We start from the raw sequence: 19,294 nt of genomic DNA on the forward strand, positions 1-19,294 counted from the left end.
TTAGAACTAAAGTACGCTTCGTGTTGAGACGGTTCTTTTAATTCTACTTAAAAATCATTTGAAAAGTCAAAGATTCTATTTTGATTATACAAAACTATATTAAGTAATAAAGTATAAGCATACTTCATTATTAAATAAATAATAAAATGTTATAAAACTAATAATACTAGTTAACTTGAGCAGAACCCGGCGCGGCGAGCCTGGAACATTTCGCGTGAAACGCCGCTTATATGATTTGCCAAAAAGAGGTTAAAATTGTTTCTTGTCAAAGGATTGTGAAAAAGTTTTCATCAATAGACGAAGTAGATTAGCGTCTTACGAAGTGTTGATGCATTTGAACTCTGAATGATCTATTAAGATAACGTGTGATTCGTCACCAATAGGTATTTTCACATGTAATGCCAACGGCTCTAAAAAATCAGTTGTGTTTAATACACTTACCAAAGCTAAGAAACACCACACACAAATAAATCGTGTAGCTTTAGCCATTGTATTCGCAGTCGATGAATTTCACTATTTTTTGTTTAGTTTTTGTTTCATCCATAAGATAGTTCATAAACTTCTTAAACTTTCTACTTTTGGAGACTAGTAAGGTATTCCTGGAATGTCTGCAAGCTCTCTGCAAAGGTAAGAAGTTTTCTTATTTGATTACATTTATTAAATCTGAAATATTTAGGGTCTGTGTGGTGACCCAGGATTGACGCAGACAAATTTCGGTTTAAAATTTAACCGAACGGTATAAATATGCTTACGACATAGCGGCGATCCACCAAAGGCTACACTGCATATATGTGAGAATAGCCAAATTCCTCGGGTCTACGTATTCATACAGATTTTTTTAGGCCCGATTCAGAGCTCTATGTACTTGATCATTACTAATGCTCATTACAAGTGGGTAGATGTAAAAGAGATGCGTGGCATGCCATAAACCTACAATCCAGGCGTTTAAGAAATATTTTCATTTTGAGGTCTACCTGTTTAACATAACTTCATAATATGCGCCCGAAAATCGTTGAAATAGGTACAATCTCTGCAGATGAGCCCCTTTAAGGAGGTTTATCTGGTCAAGTTATTAACAGGAAAAACTCAATGAAAAAATTTGTGTTGGTAAAGAAATACACAGAAAGTCTTCTTATAAAGTTTGGAGGCAATATGCCGGCTTGTAATTGAGATATTAAATGTACAAAATGTGTATTGCAACGCGGAGTCTTATGAGAAATTTAAATTTTTTGATTTTTAACGAAGTATTTCTCATAGAAATCACGGGGAGATCTTATTATAATTTCAGTGAGTATTACAATCCTCAAAGATTCTTAGTCTGAAAGACTTCGATTGATTTACTCTTTACTGTTTAACATATCAACAATTGTTCTAAAAATTTGGATTTTCGTTTAACGTTAAACATAGGCGTGGACGGCGCACTGCCCAATCGTATCTCAAAAGTCTCCGAGAAACCTCCGTCAAATCGTATTCATATTTTTTCTCTATGTAATATTTTTATAAATATAAATTTAATTTTGTTCATAAGGTATTTACAATTTTTAAACCGATTATTATTTAATTCTGTATCTGTATTAAAAAATGTGTATTGTCAGAAAAGTATATTTGAAATCGTAGCTAAAAATGGTTTTAAGTAGATGCATATTTTTTTCAATGTTCTGGATAAGACAATAGTAATAAAGTGCATAGATTTCAACAGAGATGGCAAACATTTTTTCAATGTCATTAAGGTCAATAAAATTTCACTTTCGATAAATTTGGAAGAGTTTTGCTTATTCTAATTAAATCAGATCTTTCGATTTTCATACGTACTTAAATAGCTAGATTAATCATATTACATTCAAAATTTTAACATTAAATTCATCCTCAACTTCAAGAATGAAAATGAACAAAAAATGATTCATGATCATTGATGTCAAGTAAGATTCAATCAAAAAACTCACATATAAAAGTATTTAAAAAATATTTACGTTTTTTATAAGCAGTAAATTACATTCATTAAAAAATTTCTTAAATCATTAAATGATAATAGCGAACATTTTTTTTTTTTTTCTTTAACCATAATGTATAACTATGGTGATGTGTAACTACAATAATATATAAAAATATATAGCTACTAAGGAGGTTGAATACATTGAGTGAGAAGAGTAAGAGATATTTCAAATTGTCCTATACATTAAAGTAGTTCATGCCACGCAGTGTTTCTTGATCCTCTTTTGTAACTAATAATCTTTAATTTTTTTATACTAGTCATTGTTTATTCTCTTTAGTTGAAGCTTTAATAGTACAATAAACTTCTAAAAAACATAATAAATAATAGATGATTTTAACAAAGCTCAAAAAATTGGGAACAATCTTACCTTTACATAGGTTTACTCATAGCATAAAAAATCGTTTCAGAGTTGACAAATCTTTCAAATGACACCCAATTAGTTTCTAATATCTTAATATGTTCACAGGAGTTACATTACTTATGTTATGCTTATTTTTTTCTGAAATCGTAAATACTTTCGCGGATGATAATAAAAAAAGGAGTTTCAAAATGACTTGCTCATAAATTGCAATGTTAAAACGAACAACTTAGAAGTTGAATATCTCATGGCTTGCCAAGTCTTTGTTTTTAACCATTTATGCGTAGCAATATTTATAACTTATACCTGAAGTTTTAAAGATTACGTAAAAAACTTTATTTTTGCGTGAACAACCTTAACAATAAGAGATCGGTAATCCTAAGAAATAACTATTAATAACGTTTACTACACAAACTTTATCAATGTAATATTTTACATACACTACTTTGATCCAGTATTAATTTACTATTTAGTTCAGTTTTGTCAATATATTGATGTCAATTCTATGAAAACTTTAAAGTTTATGGTTTAATTTTATAGATTTTTTAAGTGAAACTTCTATAGCCGCGTATTGGAAGTCTAGAGGCGAGTAAAACCGGCTGATGCAACGCAAAAGTGTCCATCCGGTTCTTGGCGGCGAGGGGGGAGCGGAGAGCGGGGAGCGGGGCATGGCAGAGAGTAGCCCGCACGCGCATCAGAAGAAGCAGTCGGGAACTATACCTATATATACCGTATACCGTTGAGTAGATGTGCGGGGGGAGAGGATACGCTACGATGACGTACGACAACAGTCGACTGTTGACAGAGAGAGAGAGAGAGAGAGAGAAAGAGCAAGCGCGCGCGTGTATAAAAATATATATAGAAACGAATACATAAATATCCAAAGCCGGAACGTATGTGTGTGTGTGCGTGCACGCATGGGAAGGTAATAAGGTATAGAAGCGTAGAGGTCTGGCACTAGAAAGTACTGATGTACCGTATAGAAACCGTTTACCGTAGCCGTAGTCAGTATAAAGGTAAGCAGCCTACGAGAGTGTGCGTTTACTGTGTAGAGTACATACGTGCTGATTGTATATAATATACTAGCAGCCCCCCGTCTCGGCTTCGCCCGAGACTTACTAAATAAAACACCGTAGTGTGTTGACATGTCATGTGAAACATTTTCAGTTAGAAATTTTACACATATTCCTGATACATCTAAGAACAAAAATCTTCTTATTAAAAACATATTTTTTCGGAATCCATATAGTTTATTTGGTTAAATAATGAGGTGTGAAAATTCAAAAAAATTATTATGCTAAAAAGTATCGTGCGTTCTTTATGCCATAAAATAATCGGTGGCCATAAGGAGCCGTTGACTAACAGTTTCTTCCGTGTCATTCACGAAAAGGGCTAGTTTTTAAAGCTGTTAAGATTTTAAACCCCCAAAAAATTTATATTAAAAAAAAATTTTTTTTCTCATATCTCACAACTTTATTACCAGAGCAAAACAGTTCTGGACCTTAAACCCTACATTTTTATTGCCACAAAAACACCAATACATTTTCTACTCATTAAAAAATCTGAAGTAGGATCTTTTAAGATTTTAGAGATTGCTGTGAGGGTACAATGAAAAGCTGATTTCTCACGTAATGGACTCTTTAGTTGTCGATTTTGATGCTGCTGTTTCAATCTCGATAAATTTTCTGCGTCAGTTTCTTGACTCCTAAGTAAAATTGTATTTATTAGATACACTTGAAGACTTTCTTCCGATTCACCCTCTTGCGACTTTTGGCATGCTTAAAATTTTTGTGACCCCTAAAGTGTGTTTTCTGTCAACTTTGTTAAGTTCTAATATATTTGTTGGCAAGGTAGTTCGACGTCCGATGGCCCTAAAAAAAAACCGGTGAGCTTATTAAGTAAACTCTTTCTTGACTTCAGTTAACAGCAATTGTGACTGCCTGGATACCTCTGGGTGATGTTCTCTGGCTTGCTGTTGAAGACCTAGACTGATTGGGAGAAAAATTACAAAGTCCAAAGCTTTGGGGCTAGTTGTAGTGATCTTTCCCAACGTCTCCTGGTATAACGTTGAAGACGTTGGCGTCTAAAGCACCTTTTTTAGTTGCAGATTCAGTTGTTTTGGTGATCTTAGATGGGGAGATTGGTTAGTGATACTTGTCCAGTGGAGGCTGTCCCGTTGGCTCAAGTTTTTTTTCCTACATAGCTGTTATAGGTTTGCCCAACGCATACATTGGAGAGGATCAGTGATTCCTGGTTAAATGCTTAGAGTCGAGAGGGTAGTATAGGGTCGTTGGTCACCGGGTTTTCCAGCCTTGCGAAGAACAACTCCGCAGGTGACGTCTGCTAGTGAATGGCTGACTTGGTTTAATAGTGCCTGTCTTTAGTTAATATAGTCTTGTAGTCGACGAATCGCTTCCGGAAATGGTAATAAAAATGTATTTGTTGGCAAGGTAGTTTACACTTAGGTGGATCTTAAAAAGAACCGATGAAATTGATGGTTAAGTAGGGAACGTAAATACTTATAATGGCACTTAAAAGCGCCAGTGGTGAAACTTCCAGACTATTCTTATTCCTGTTGATGAAGAGCTGGCTACGGTTGCTTGATTCTTACCCTGGGAGTCTCGATGTACGGAGACTGTGATGGAGGAAGGTACGCTGCTGACCAAAGAATATCTCGTCTCGGGTCGTTCCCCGGATAACCAACCACTCATCGTTAGACGGGAACATGTGGGTAAGCGCATTGGGAACGCGACGACCAAGATGGTAGCCGTTGTGGCTGCCCATGCCCCTCAGGGCTCAGAGCTGTTTTCCCTTGCTTACATTTGTAGCCAAAAATTCTCTAACAACACCAGGTGGGATGGCGGGACTGCCACACAACTCTTAAGAGTTGGTGCAGATTGTGCTCTGGCTAGATGTGTCTCCTGGTATCGTGGTAGAGACGGCATCGGTTGAAATTAATTTTTTTTTTTTTTTTATCGCCCTCGTCGAGTATCGAGGTGAATGGACACTAACGTCCCTTCCCCCTTAGAGAAGAGTGTCGTCCGTAACCGGGATATCCAGCTGCAGGACTGTCAACAGCATTCTCTGAACAGCTTGTTGAGCTGGCGAAGCTTGACTATACCACCTGGTACGCATCGATACGCTCTGGCCTATTATAACCACACTTATTTGATTATGTTGCAGGTAGCTTTGATTTTATGTCGACGCCACCTAGCGGATTTTACTGAACTAAAGTGAAAAGCTGGCGTATTTTTGCAAAACTTTGAGCTCATTTATTGCTATTGTTATTTAATTTTTTTAAATAAAAACTATGCTAAAACCATCTAGAAAGTATCATGAATCAGTGTGCAAAATTTTAACGAAATCGGTTCAGTAGTTTTTGCGGTTAGCGATTACAACGGTTTTAGCGCTTCTGCTTTATATATTAGTAAGATATATATATATATATATATATATATATATATATATATATATATTGTAAGTAATATATTTGCGTTTTTTTCTCTATTCTTTTTTCTTTTTTTTTTATTCGTTAAGAAATCAGTGACTTTACAATTATTTACGAGGTATTTTTAAGTTAAATTTTAGAGAATAAAAATACGAACTTAAAAACACGCGAGTTCAAAAATACCTGGTAAAAGGTTAGCTCTTGTGTCATCGTAAATAAAACTATACATGTAATAAATAGACACGTGATAAATGGGAATAAAATGAAAAGAAATAGTAATTAATAGCAATAAAAATAACAAATTCAAAGCAGCTCTTGGGAAAAATATATACGTGTAAAACTATAATTGCAAAGCGCAAACAATTTCCTTTAATTCTGGCTTCAGCCATGACAGTACACAAATCTCAAGGAGGTACATTCAATGAAATCGTATATGAATATGATAAAAAACATAATCTATCATTACTGTATGTGGCTTTATCACGGGTAACTCAAATTGAAGGGTTGTATATTGTTCCAAGTAATCATAATGGTTATAAATTTTATCATCTACGTCGGCCAATAACTACAGTGGTAGATTTACAAAGAGAATTTCAAAGATTATCATTAAATGCATTGAGTACCGTCGGTGATTCATTATCAAAGTTCATAAGTAATGAACATGGATTATCTATTTTGTTTTTCAACTGTCAAAGTCTGCGTGCACATTACAACGACTTAACTGATGAGGTTACTTCAAAAATGTAATATTCTTCTCCTTTCTGAAACATGGGTGAAAAATAATGAAATAATTGAGATACCAAATTTTAATCACGTTGTACAATTTAAACGACCCGAAAACAGGAGTGGAGGAGTTGCAATTTATCAAAATACTAATAATACAACAAATATTGTTTCTCCTTGTATGGATATAAATGCTCGTCAGATGGGACAAAAGATTTACAGTCAATCTAAAATTGGTGATTTGTGTGCTATTGAATATACTTAATCGACCGGATTGACAATTATAATGGTTTCCATATATACTTCTATAAATCAGACTGTTCAAAAAATCATTGAGTTCATCCATGAATCATTACTAAAGTATACTGTTAGAGGTGCTGCATTACTTAGTAAAAATTATCATACAATTCCTATTATTCTTGCTGGAGATTTCAACATAAATTTTGCATGAAACGATTCATTGCCATTAATTGATTTTCTACGAAACGAATTCGAATTAAACATGGTTAATAATAGTAATCAAGCCACAACTAGACATGGAACCACTATAGATGCCGTTTTTTTCCGACATATTGAAAAAATAGAATCAAAATTATTTATTTCATATTTTAGTTACCATAGACCAATTGTTTCTGTTATGGAATTCTCACAGGAAGACTCAACACAAAATGAAATAATTTAATGTGAATTTTTATATTATTTTATATGTATAAATCTTTTAAAATTTCGACATTTGTAATGTTTTCTTATTTGTGTATGATAAAATAAAAAATCATGAATACAAAACTATACAATACTACTTTGTACTTGAAAATATTTTCCAAACTGTCATTATAACACCGTGACTACATATAACATGAATTAAATAAATACAAGTGATCTACTTATCAAATTTTTTTTTCGTACATACAATAATTCAATTTTAAAATTTGTAAAAAGTGTACATAACACCATACGATTTCTATTACACCGAGTTAAATAACTTACTAGTTGGAAGTTTCACTTCTGCCGGGGGTCCCGAGACCCACACCTTTTTTATAAGAAACCATGTAGAGTTGCTGGAATTTTTGAATTCTTTTCTTGGTTTTAAAGCACATAAAGGTATTGAAACTTTGTATTATTCCTTTCCTACATTTTTTAAGTTGTGTACAAATTTTTGTTTAAAACTAACTGTAAATCAGTTACGGTATTCAACCTCCTAAATCACATTAGTGTATCTTATTTTCATTTTTGAATAAAAAAACGATTTAAAAAAGATTCAGTTTTTTTTCATAATCATGTTTTTTTTTTATTTATAAAAAATATTTCCTATCAATATAATTTAAAAAAAAACAAAACTGTTATAATTTATTCTTTAACATAATTCTCATTATTGTATAATGAAAGTTAGAAAATGTTCTATACATGATGACAATCAATTTTTTGTAGCAAACAATGGTTATAAATATATTTAATTCATGATTAATTCACTACATGTTTATAATACTTTTAAATTTAAAGAATTTTATGAAATAGTCAGTGCGATTTAAAACTAAAAATTAATAGTGCGTATGAGTTTGTAAACTTAATGATAAGTTCAAATTATCAATTTAAAATTTTAAACATATTTAATGAGGGAAAAACTATAAAAGCAAACACAGAAAATAAAGTTAAAAACTAAAACTTGAAGAAAATACCTAAGTTAATATTTGATGTAGATAATAAAATTTTAATTAATACTTAATTTGTTTTTAGCTTACAAGAATGTTCATTTAAAATTAATTTTTTAACTTTTTCATAAAATCGAACAAATAAACTTAAAATAATGATTAAAAGTTAGATTAAAAAAATGTTTATTTTTGTTTTTAAACCTTTTCTGCTTTCGTGACCTGAAGATACGAAGGTCACGAAATGAGCAGAAATGTTTTTTAATGCTCGAAAATTTAAATAAACGTTTAAATTTTTCTCCCTTGATAATAATGCTCCAGTTCCGAGAAATCTCTTTCTTTACATGGGATTTACAAGAGATTAACAACCAAAATCGAGTATTAAGTAATGGTAATTTGTATTTAACAAAATAATGTACAAAATGTAATTTGATCAAGAGTTCGCTACGAGGAAACACGAATCTCAGTACGTGGTATAAAGGACGAAGCTTGAGACGACGATGTAGCGAGTCGTTTGAGAAGGCCTTGGACTTAATCGTAAGCAAGTAAGACTTCAAAAAGGCTCGAGACGACGATGAAGCTAGTCGAACGAGCTAGCCTCCAAGAATCAGGATGATCTGGTTAACCTTTTTAATTCGTTAACAAAATTATCTCTACTCAGAGAAGACGTGCGCTATACCTTAGGCGACAAATTAGCGACGATAAGAAGGCTGCATAGAAATGCTGCAGCGACTTTAAATATCAAGCTCGACTACGCGGGAGCTACTTGATACTTAAAAGGTCCGCGTGCTAGTAGAAGGAGCTCAGCCGAACACGCGAGCTCGCCAGCAAAGATACTCGGCGCTCGAGGCCGGAGAGGAAGAGGAAGCACCCACACCTGTGGGTATTGTACTAATTACCCGAGTTAACGACCAAGTGTGTGTGCTCCCACTACTCCAGGCTCCCATCTCCTCGCGCCTACAGTAGAACGCGTTAACTACACTGATCCCGACAGCCTTCTCTCACAATATTCACTCTTAAGTGAACAAAAAATGAAAATGAATGTTAAATAACGCTTCTTCTATAAAAATACTAAAGTGTTAGTCACTACTGTTTGAATAATAGAAACATTGTTTGGAACGTATCAAATTAAAAGGCAAAAAAGAAAGAAAGAAATAGTATAACACCATTTGCAGTTGTCAGTTATAACAGCAACAATTCTTATCCTACAGTTAAATGTACCCTGGCAAAGTGAGTAAGATAATCGATTTATAATTTTGTCAGACCAAATTTAAATCCCAGCTTTTTTCACGAAGATGTTTTTCAATTTTTTTTTTAATCATACGTATTTTCCAGAAGAAAAAGAAGCCTCATTAAAATGTAAACAATTTATTGCATTAATTTAACTTTTTCAGAAATACTAGTGAAAAAATGAATCTCAAAAATGTAAAACTGAAAAATAAAATAAGTTCACTAAACGAAAATATTAAGAATTTAAAAGACGTAAAAGTTAAACGTGAGTAATAAAATCTTTTTGATCTAATTAACCATAACCACAATTTATTTAAGTATAAGTGTAATATTTTTACAATATAATTTAAACATATTAAATTATGAGTACTTAAAAATGACCTAGTAAAATTTTTGTGGACCAAGGGTACGTAGAAAGAGAATCATGGGCATTTAACTACTTATCAGCTTAACATGTACTGTTATGGAAGATGGCAGTTCATTTCGTATTTTAAAAACTGACCTTCAAAATATTTATAAAAATTCACGGAGAAGACGCTAAAAACACATATTACATTTTGGTCACCTCAAAATATTTTGTAGATGCATGTGAAATCGTTACTTAGCAACTGAATGAATAAAAATTGTGAAACTTAGCACGGGTATGATCCCGTATTATACCTATATATACAATATATACAGTTATACTAACATATTGTCATTAAGATGATGTTCTCACTTAATTAGTTTGGTATCGACAGTACTACCTTAAGATATAGTCATGGTAACTCAATGGCTATTAAGTACACATATATCTGTACTACAAATCAAATTAAAGTTTGTTCATCTATAAGAAATAATTAAGTTTCATCAGATAAGCTACTAAGAGTTACAAAATTTTTTTTTTTTTTAAACCTTATGAAATACATATAAAAATGTTTTTACAACTCTAGTTTGACTTGATTAATTAAATTGTCAATATCAATACACAGTATATCAACATTTAATGCCAGTTATTAATCTATGGACACTTACTTTTAGGATGGTTCTCATAATACAAAATAAATTAATAACAAGGATTGATTTTTCTCTTGTATAAGTTTTTCACAACAACTATTTTGGAAAGAATGAGTAAAGAAATAAGTTTTTAATTAACTAGTTAAAATTAGGTTCCAAAGTTTATTTTTTTGACAACGATATAATAAACAAACAAACTTCAGAAAAATTTCGTAGGTTATTGTAAGTAAATTATTCCGTGGTACAAAGTGAATTATAAAAAATTCCGTGGTACATAATATATATTTGAAAAATTGTATTAAAAATACTTCATTCATTTATCAAACAACCAGCATTGAAAAGTCAACAACAGAAGTGAAGACTGAAATAATAGTGTCAATAAAAGGATTAATAGGGGCTCTGCGTTATTTCATGTATATTTTTTTTAAGTTCAATAATAATAGCCAATATAGTTTTCAATGCTTACGATAACCTTCAAATTTTTTCAATACAGAGCGTACCAAAGATATAGATCTACCAGTGAACAATGGTTATGCAAATAGTAATAATTACAAATCTAGAAAATGTGTATTATATATGATAAAACATCATTTTTACGAAACAGGTTACAAATTTTGTGAATAACAAAGCTTTGAATTGGTATTGTTACGATACATCACGTATGTGCCATCTATTGTCAAAATTTTTTACATCCTCTATTAAACTTCAACAACAGCATTCAAGTCATTCAGAGTGAAAAATTTTTACTGAAACTTAATTTTTTTCAGATTAATAATGAAAAACAGAAAGCAGCATGAGATAATTTAATCATGCAGTTATGCTTGCATGATTAAAACATTGTTAATTGTTTGCAGATTCTTATGAAAACCATTGTTATTAAGAGTTGCATACAAATAAAGCATTATGATATTGACACTAAAAAAAACCTTCGTATTTTTTCCAAACAATTAAGCTCCTATTCACCATCAACTAAAAAATTTTTTATTGAAATGAGTTGATATTATTTATAGAGCTATATGTTTATCATAAAACGTCTATTAAATTTTCCTTGTGATAGCACTTTAAATGCCTTAGACTGCGACCGCATCCCAATTCCATGTTGATACCTTATTTCTGACAGTGACAATAATTTTTATAGCCATTCTGTCCAAAATATGTTTATGCAATGGTATATATACTTCAACTGTTGATTTTAATTTGCAATCCAGTAAAGCCAGTATACAATTTTTTTTTTTTCAAGATAAACTATGTCAGTACGACTACCATTGTTTTTTTAATTGATGCGAGATGACTGGAAATTGAACATGCAGTTTAAGTAGTACTTAGTCTTCAATATCTTACTTAAATAGGGTATAACTACTTTAATAAGGTATAGAACTCAATTTTTTCAGGAACACTTAAAAGATATAAAGGATATAAGAAAAAACAAATTTATTTCCGAGACATAACTTTTCTCCGTAAAAGTTTTATTATTTTTTGAATAAAACCTAAACAAAATAACTTTCTAAGACTCTCAAATATTAGAAACAAAGATATTTTCATGAAATATTAAGTAAGATTAGTGTAAAATTTTGCATAATCAATGTTTGATCCTTATTGAAGCGAAAAACCAGTTTTTTACCATCAAAAATTGTTTTAACTACCTTCATTAGATTAAAAATTTTTAATATTTTTTTGTAAATACTATAAGGATTGAAAAAAAAATTTTAAGCACTAGATTTATTTTATTACGTGATAATGATTAAAAAATTCAACCAAACGACCAACAAACTAATTGTAATAGTTTTACCTTATTGTAAAAGTGGCTAAAATAGAGCTAAGTAGGTATCAAAGAGTCTTATGGAGTGGGAGCTTAAAATTAAAATTTTACCGAACCAGTTTTACAGTAGAAGAGCCTTAAAAAAGTTTTTAAAAGCATTAATGTATGGGCTTATTACTTAACGAATGTATTGGTACACTAAGTTTTTTAAAATAATTATTGGCTAATAACTTCACTTCTTAAATTATTTCAATTAACAAAAAAGAAAAGGTGAATTTTGAATGTTCACGGGCTATGTACATTCGATTATCATATTTTTTTATTGTTTTGCTGGTACACATATGTTTATCACATCTTGGCATTATTAACCAATTGAGGTAAGTAGTTTGTTGTTGACAATTAAAAAGATTAGTCACGTTTGCGTGTGTCTTTCGATCGTTGGCTTTTGAAAAAAATGTATCGCAGCATATACGTTAAATTTTGCATTAAAAATGGATTGAAGTGCTCCAAGGCACTTAAAATCTTACGTTGACTGTGGCATTCGGCGAGTGTACTTTATCTAAAAAAAGTATTTATAAGTGGTACAAGTGCTTTACAGAAGGCCAACGAGATGCTGATGATGATGAGCGTCCTGGATCGCGATCGTGGGCTTGGTCCAGGCGTTCTTAGACGTCCTTCCACGTAGTGGCCAGGCCTTCTGGCACGTCAGCTGTTGGGCCCTGTTGATCAGAACCCACTGGCTGTGGTTTGTCCACGGCCTCTGGGGTTGGCAGACCTGCCAGTGGTGGTTCCACCTGGTCATTAAGCGGAGGCTCAATGGCCAATCGCGCTTTTGCCTCCACCTGCACGTTGAGGCCTTATCGAAAGGCTTTGACAAGTTTCTTGGCCTCCCACCCATCTTGGGTGTGCCTATTGTACAGTCAATAAGCCGGAATACGTGGAAAAGTTGCGGAACAGCACCGATTTTGATAAAACTTTTTGTAATGTGTTCATAGGACCCTAAGGAACATTCAGCCAACTCAACCTCGTCATGGAAGGGCAAAGGGACCCAGCGGGGGGCATATGTACCCCAAAAAACTGCCCCAACCGCGGAGGTGACTAAACAATTTTATGAAAACGCTTATTTTGGCCCAAAATTCTCATCTAATAGGTATTTTCGATCGCTGATTACGAATCTGATGTCAGATTACACGAATTATGGTACCTACCCCCCAAATCGGACCATTTTGGGCCGAAATTTCAATTTTTTTCAACACAAAATGGCAAATGGAGTAATTATCATCCAAACTGTGCTCTAAGGGGTATTTGTGATCGCTGATAACGAATCTGATGTCAGATTATAGGAATTATGCTACGTACGCAGTGAATCGTGCCATTTTTGGCCGAAATTTTAATTGTTTTTACACAAAGTGGCAAACGGAGTATTTATCATTAAAACTGTGCTCTAGGGGGTATTTTCAATCGCTGATTACGAATCTAATGTTAGATAACACAAATTATGGTACCTACCCCGCAAATCGGACCATTTTTGGCCGAAATTTCAATTGTTTTAGCACGAAAATGGCAAACGGAGAATTTATCATCGAAACTGTGCTCTAGGGGGTATTTTTGATCGCTGATTACGAATCTGATGTCAGATTACACGAATTGCGGTACGTACGCAGTGAATCGTGCCATTCTTGGCCGAAATTTCAATTGTTTTTACACGAAAATGGCAAACGGAGTATTTATCATTGAAACTGTGCTCTAGGGGGTATTTTTGATTGTTGATTACGAATCTGATGTTAGATAACACAAATTATGGTACCTACCTCCCAAGTCGGACCATTTTTGGCCGAAATTTCAATTGTTTTTACACGAAAGTGGCAAACATAGAATTTATCATCGAAACTGTGCTCTAGGGGGTATTTTTGATCGCTGATTACGAATCTGATATCAGATTACACGAATTGTGGTACGTACGCAGTGAATCGTGCCATTCTTGGCCGAAATTTCAATAAACTGCAAACCAACAAGATAGTGATAACGAAAAGCAGATGAATCCTGGATCTCCAATTCTCGAGAATGATTCGGATTATGAATAAAAATATGTAAATATACCAATTTTTGTTGAAACACACTGATTTTTGTATTAAATAAATTAATTTTTATTATAAAGCACGAATTTTAAATAACCACTATTTATATTCCCGAAAATATTACAAATTCACGCAGAAAATACAATAATCCCTTTGCCAATACTCCCTCTGCCATTGTTGTGTAGAAAAAATTGAAATTTTGGCCAAAAATGGCCCAATTTGGGGCGTACGTAGCATAATTCCTATAATCTGACATCAGATTCGTAATCAGCGATCAAAAATACCCCCTAGAGCACAGTTTCGATGATAAATACTCCGTTTGCCATTTTCGTGTAAAAACAATTGAAATTTCGGCCAAAAATGGCACGATTCACTGCGTACGTAGCATAATTCCTATAATCTGACATCAGATTCGTTATCAGCGATCACAAATACCACTTAGAGCACAGTTTGGATGATAAATACTCCGTTTGCCATTTTTGTGTTGAAAAAATTGAAATTTCGGCCCAAAATGGTCTGATTTGGGGGGTAGGTACCATAATTCGTGTAATCTGACATCATATTCGTAATCAGCGATCGAAAATACCTACTAGATGAGAATTTTGGGCCAAAACAAGCGTTTTCATAAAATCGTTGGGGCAGTTTTTTGGGGTACATATGCCCCCCACTGGGTCCATTTCCCCCCCCCATGACGAGGTTGAGTTGGCTGAATGTTCTTTAGGGTCCTATAAACACATTACAAAAAGTTTTATCAAAATCGGTACTGTTCCGCAACTTTTCCACTATCGACACTAAATCCCGGTTTATTGACTGTACTACTAAGGCACTTTATGAGGATGCCTAGGTTTATTGATGGTGTTTCCACCTAAAACAATTCTACCCCGAAAAAAAGAACAAAAAGCGGGGAAATAAGAAAGGACAGGATTAGTTTTGATGGAGGTTCTTACAATACTAAGGTTACGCCAACTTTCGAGGTTGCAATTATCGTGCGTCGTTCAGCTGCTGACCCGGCGCTTGGTCGCACGCCAGGGAATCGTCGCGTGATTTGCTATCAATAATAGGTATCTTAGCCTCGGTGAATAGCTTTGACACCACAGTTGCTTCGAAATTAGCCTAGCTGATCCACTGGTCACATTTCCCTTTTTTCCCCACTCTTTGCCCTCCTCACCTATAATACTGGAGGTGACCTCAAAACCAAGTCCCAATGATCTCAATGGAAGTGGCCAGATGAGCGAAGACCGAAGAAATTACGTAAAGTTCGAACGAATATGAAAGTTTTGCTCACTGTTTTCTTCGATTACAATGGTGTGGTGCATCATGAGTTCTTGCCAACAGGTCGTATGGGTAGTAATAAATACTATAAGAAAGTTATGCAACCTTTGCGTGAAGCAATACATCTTAAGCGATCGGAATCGTGGGAAAACAAATCATAGATTCTGCATCACGATAATGCACCAGCTCACAGATCAATACTTATTCGTAATTTTTTGGCCGAAAACAATACCTTAATCATGCCTCAACCACCGTATCCACAAAGCGCATTTTAGAAGTGCTTCGAAGATTGAAAGAAGTGCTGGCATAAGTGAATTATATCTAAGGGGGATTACTTTCAAGGGGACAGAATGGATATTGATGAATAAACTAATACTTTTAAAAAATTTTCAAAAATCAGCCTTTTTTTTTTTACCTCGTATATTAATTTGATGTAAATTCATCATAAATAAAAATATTGCTTTATACTTACAAATTCTGGTTACCACTTAAGTATATAAAATATTCCTGAACATCGTCAACTAGGGTTCCTTAAACACTTTACCAAAAAAAATATGAAAATACTCTGTGGAAGCTTATTTTTCCTACTTCTGACCAAAACTATTCAAAAAATCAAAAAAAAAATTTTTAATTTACAAAAAAAAATAAAACAAAATTCTTATAATAATTGATATGAAAGCTACATTCTGGAAGAACATTTTTTTATTTTTTATTTAATGTAAAAAAAATACAGAAGTTGATGCTTAGAAAATCCTAATATGTTGCCAACAGTGATACTGTTTTAAAGTAAGAAGCGCGATGTTTTCAAACCCAGGGGTCTGATTCAGACCATCGATAACCTGCATACCGTTTGAGTTTGACCATCGCAAGAATAGATGTATAACATGTACTGTTTGACCAACAGTCGAAATAAGCTACATAGATATGTAAATATTAATAATACTGTAGCGTGACAGTCAATCTTGAACAGTATTCAGTTTATCGACAGTCTGAATCAGACCCCTGGGGTTTGATCGAGTCTTTTAAGGGTTTGATTGTCACATTGTTTAAAATGTTAACGAAAATGACACAAAAATGTAACGTACGCCCTGCCTGTAGGTAAAGTGATAGTCAAAACTTAAACTCAATCGCGTTATCGAAGGGCTCAATCGAATCCCTGTTATAAGTCAAATGTCTGTGTAAGAAAAGAAGTTTACTTTGAAAGAGGTCACTAAATACCACCTAGAAATCTTATAACAATAAACAGTAGAACCTCGATTATCCGAACCTCGATCATCCGACTGCTCGATTATCCGACCGCTGATTTGGTTTATCCGACCACTCAATTATCCGACCGTTAGGGTGATAGATGTATATTATATTTGAGCACTGTCACCGCTGTGAGTGATAATATATTTCTGCGAAAACTGCGAGCATGAAACAGTACGTTTTAAGTATGTATGTGAAAACGCGGGTTTGTTTGCGTTGTACGAGACTTGAGTCCGGGTATACATACGTTTCTGCTGCTCGCCACGGGTGTCTCAGTGCGCGAGTGTACCAACCTATAGTCGGAGATTACGTTGAACCGCGCACTATTGCGTACAGGTCTGGACAGGAAGACTGGCTGTGCTTGTTGATTCGCGCATTGAGGCATTCGAAACAAGTGCAATGCAGGCGTCTCAAAACCGAGCACATTCATTTGTGTGTAGTCCGCTTACGAAGATTCTTTGCGGTTTTAATATTTCTTCACAGCGTGCTAATATAAATGTAAATATAAAATTGTTTTTCTTCTATTATAATTACACTCGTTACTTATTTGTGCGATGGCGTCAACGTCAAGTCCTTTAACTCCCAAGCGAGAACGTAATGTGATTAAATTTTAGACGATGATGAAATTGTTTCATCAATAAAAAATCTTGACGACGATCACGACAGCGACAGCAGTGACAATGAAAGCTTGGGTACACTGAAGAAACCGTCACATGCGAAGGAATTTAATGCTTTTGAAACAGGTCTCGAATGGTTCGAGAGTCAAGACGAATGTTGCCCAACGCAACTACTTCTTCTCAAAAGGCTGCGAGATTTAGCAGCTCAAAAACGCGTTTCATCTGTTCGCCAATCAAAAATTGACAGTTATTTTAACAAATTATAAATAAAAGAATTGACGATTGTTTTGCAATTACCAAGTACCAAGTATAGTCTTACTAGTTATACATCAAATATGTTTGCATACTTCAACGTTAACATGTACTTCAGATTTTAATATACGTGTACATACTAGTATTTTGACATTTAAAGGTGTTGTTTATTGTTTTCATCCTCAAAAACCACACGTTTCGATTATCCGACCTACTCTCGGTCCCGATTGGGTCGGATAATTGAGGTTCTACTGTAATAATCAGTAATGGCAAACTGTAAAGTTGTATATATATATATATATATATATATATATATATATATATATATATATATATATATATACACATATATATATACATAAAATAAATTTATTGTGCATCGACATTAAAGAGGATCTTTTTAATTTCTCTTATAATTGATGAAAGCAGTGAATTTTTTGAGCAAATATTTTTAATGTATTTCGAAAATTAATCATAATTAACGTTTTTAAATAAATGATACCGTAATCAATCGGAACGTTATGTACACCTATTCCTACTTTTAATTATATTGATTAACTTGAGATATTTTATTTTCAATATACTTGTTGCCAAAAAAAACAGCAACTAGATAAGGAGAAATATCTCAGGCAAAAAGATATGCTTCACTATCTAAGATTGATACAGATAATATACCAAAAAAAATATCCCGCAACAAGAAACTTCTGTTCTGTCAGAACCTGTCGCATTACGAGGACCAGAAGGAAGACCTTGAACAAAAGTCTCCTCCTCCAGAGCCTGTCAAACTGCGAAGATAAAGAGAAAGACCTCAAAAAAATCGATTCTCTTTCAAAATCCAACACATTGCATTCATTAAGAAGAATGTCTCGAAAAAAAAGAAATGCTGCACTATTGGAATTTGTCACAAATTATAAAAGAAGAAAATCCTTATGAGATAAAGAAAGACAACTTCAAAATAAACGCATTGATTAACAGTTAGTTCAAGGAAACAACTTTGTGTTACTAACTTACTTACTTTTTTTTATGAAACTATCAGAGCAAGAATAGAACTTTATCATCTTCGAGAAACATATTATTCTACCCGTCTTTTGTTAAAGACAATGAAGTGCAAACACATAGTGTTGGTAATATATATAAGAAATGTATACATTGCTTTGTAAAATCATTTGCGAAAGAATTTCATGATAATTTAGCTGTGTCAAAAAAAACTTATATTAGATCCTAATTAAGTTTGTAAGAAGCTTTAAAGACTTATAGAAAAAAATAATATCTTTACTTAGAACTATTTAAAAAATATTAGATAATTAAACAATGCCCTTAAATTTTCTTCAGTTTAAACAAATACTGTTGATATTCCTGGTAGAGGTCCATATTGTTTTAAAAAACATGGGCAGGTTTATCTTGTTATAAGGAGTTTTTAACTTCCTACAGGGATAGCACCAAGTTATGCTGGCCTTTTTATGTTGGATTTTTATTCTGCATTAAAATATCGTATAGAAAACAAAATCAACAAAAACTGCTGCAAACAGTTAATGTTTACATTTTAAGCAATGGTTGGCATGCATAATCCTTATGTACAGTTGATTAGGTACTTTTCCTTACACCTCCGCCGAAAGTTCGTTACATCTGACCCGATTTTAAGCTAGAAAAAGCCTCATATCGGTCCTGCTTTAT

The sequence above is a fragment of the Copidosoma floridanum genome, unplaced genomic scaffold (assembly GCF_036245765.1).
Source record: "Copidosoma floridanum isolate Cflo_tuat_1 unplaced genomic scaffold, Cflo_Japanese_pri ptg000011l, whole genome shotgun sequence".
Lineage (NCBI taxonomy): Eukaryota > Metazoa > Arthropoda > Insecta > Hymenoptera > Encyrtidae > Copidosoma > Copidosoma floridanum.